Source organism: Scylla paramamosain, unplaced genomic scaffold, assembly GCF_035594125.1.
Source record: "Scylla paramamosain isolate STU-SP2022 unplaced genomic scaffold, ASM3559412v1 Contig10, whole genome shotgun sequence".
NCBI classification, from domain to species: Eukaryota; Metazoa; Arthropoda; class Malacostraca; order Decapoda; family Portunidae; genus Scylla; species Scylla paramamosain.
This window is the reverse complement of record NW_026973675.1, coordinates 374,948-377,471: the sequence shown is the minus strand read 5'-3', so window position 1 is coordinate 377,471 and position 2,524 is coordinate 374,948. Positions and strand designations below refer to the sequence as shown.

Genomic DNA, 2,524 nt, shown 5'->3' with positions numbered 1-2,524 from the left:
AATGAGATGAACAATCATTCTACTAAAGAGTGTTGATTCACCTCAGCTCTCTCACTCTTGGCTCCACACATGATTCCTCCTGTGAATGAGTTGATGAAGTGGAGTGAGTTGATGTGGTGCAGGTGAAGGATGTGGTGACGAGGGAAAGGCAGTGGATGATGGTTATGAAAGTGATGGAGGATCAAACAGCGACAAGGAAGTGGAAGATAACATCGGAGTGGTAGAAGGTGGAACGGCAGAGGATGTGCTGGTGGTCAGAAAGACAACAATGGTTAATGTTTACGATGATTCCTGATTGCAGACATTACGGTAAACATTCCAGAAACAAGTGTAATATACCGGGGAATGCTGTGACAGCGGCGGGATGCGTGGTGACTGATGAGGGGCAGAGACGCCTAAACAGTAGGCGCACCGCCCACTCTCGCCAACACTCAAGCCTATTTTCGTGTCCCTCAGCCTTACAAGCTCCCATTTCGAGCACCATTCCTTTAGATTCATGGCACTGGAAACACTTACATCCTAGATAGTCATATGAAATACAAAAACTAGTAAATATGCAAAATTAAGAAAATGTTAGTTATTAATGTTCTGGCAACTGATTCTTCAACCGTTTGCTTCCTACCAGCCAAGCGAGGCATGACACACCAGTTTCACTAGCAGTGTATGTCCAAATACACTCATTACCAGGTTAACATACCTGGTGACCACTGTGGACAGGCTTTGGGAGAGTTTTGGTTCACCTAAAGCCCAAAAAAGCGTTCAAGAAAACACAAGACTCACGCGTACACCACAACAAAGCTGACGCCACTGACCACTGACTGACTGGCTCAAGTGAGTCGCGGAGCTTCTCTTCCTTGTCTCGAAGCCGCTCGGGACTTCGGCGGCACTGTCAAATATAAAACAAAATGGTAAGATGTGCAGAATGCTTTAAAAGTTTCAAAATATGTATGAATAATGCATTTCGGTACAATATTAGTAACATTCTACACTACAACTGCATTTCTTCATAATCTGGCACCTTTTTTATATCCTTTTCATATTGCAATGGACTCACTTTCTGCTTGTAAGAAGGAAGAGCGAGAGTACAGAGCAAGGTTAGGGAAGTGAGCCTGGAGGACCCGAAAACCCTTTGCAGCATCATATAACTGAACACTGGCCAGTAACACAAAATACCGGGGCCACAGTTCGGATTTGGTGTTCTATAAGTACTTTCCCTACGCATTTCACACAGAGAGGACAATAATGGGGGTCTTGAAGAGTGTGTCCATAATGGTGATGCTGCAGCTCACGTCATGCATTACCATTAACAAAAAATAAGTAAATAATAAAATAAAAAAAATAAAGAAAGAGACCAAATTAATCATCATTGCGCTCTTATGAGAGAACCATTTTCTTTCAGTAACCCGCGGTGGTTTTACTAAGTAAACATTAAACTACCTACACTTGGGAAGCTTTACTAAACGTTGTCCCCACTCTGGTGAGCATTGCTTGAACAACGATAGTGTAAATCTTTGGGGAGCTTTACTAAACATTCAGTGCCCATTTATGTGAGTATTGCTTCAAAGATTATAGTGTAAATCTGAGAAAGAAGACAACCAGACCCAACACCTTAGAGACACAAACCCACACCAGACAAATAAGTAAATAAATAAAATAAATAAATAAACAAACAGATAAATGAATGAATAAATAAATCAATCAATAAAAAGACAAAGAATCTTCATACTCATCCTTCATAACTCTCCAGTCGCTTCATTCCAGTCTCCCGCACTTTCCTCCTCGCGTCGTCTGGCTGAAATGAATGGAGGTGAAGATGAGAGCTTGTGTAATGTGGAGCGTGTCTGGTGTGCTCAATTTCCCTGACCTTTAAGCAAGTATTGGATTATCTGACACACACCGGATGCTCACCTATTTACGTCCCCCGGACTATCACCTTACGACCCAGAAAGGTTCCGCTGCGTCTGATGGCCTCGGGTCCTCTACTGACCAGCGCGATGGGGCCACTGAGTGCTGGATGGTTTTGACTCTCTACTGTTGAGACTTGCGTTTGTACTGCATTCCCTTGTATCATGGAGCCTAAAGAGGACAAAATTAGCCTCTTATTCTCTCTTCCTTTGTTTCAAGGCAGGAAAAGTCCCTACAATGCTGCACAGTTTTTACAACATATTTATTTAGCTATGCGTTTGTACTGCAGTCCCTTTTATAATGTAGCCTAAAGAGGACAAAATTAGCCTCTTATTCTCTCTCTTCCTTTTTTTCAAGGCAGGAAAAGTCCCTACAGTGTTGCACAATTTTTACAATATATTTTTTTTTTAGACTTGCAGTCCCTTTAATATCTCTGTAGCCTAAAGAGAAACAAAATTAACATCCTATTTATTTTTTTATCCCTTTAATTGCAGACACTTTTCTTATGACTGCCTACTTTTCATATAGATGCGTTTGTGCTCCAGTCTCCTGAATAATTTAGCAGCCTGAAAAGGACAAAGGCAATCTATTCTCTCCTTCCGTGTGTGACGAGAAGTCT

At 41.7% G+C, this 2,524-nt stretch overlaps 1 long non-coding RNA gene across 1 annotated transcript; it reads right to left on the bottom strand.

Moving 5' to 3' along the window:
• Nucleotides 1–529: 529 nt before the first annotated feature.
• LOC135097007 (uncharacterized) lies at nucleotides 530–2,098 on the bottom strand. The gene is made up of 3 exons (XR_010265275.1): nucleotides 1,909–2,098; nucleotides 1,727–1,792; nucleotides 530–886 (listed from the first exon to the last, which is right to left on the bottom strand). It is a non-coding gene; the product is annotated as an uncharacterized LOC135097007 (long non-coding RNA).
• Between the last annotated feature and the right edge of the window lie 426 nt (nucleotides 2,099–2,524).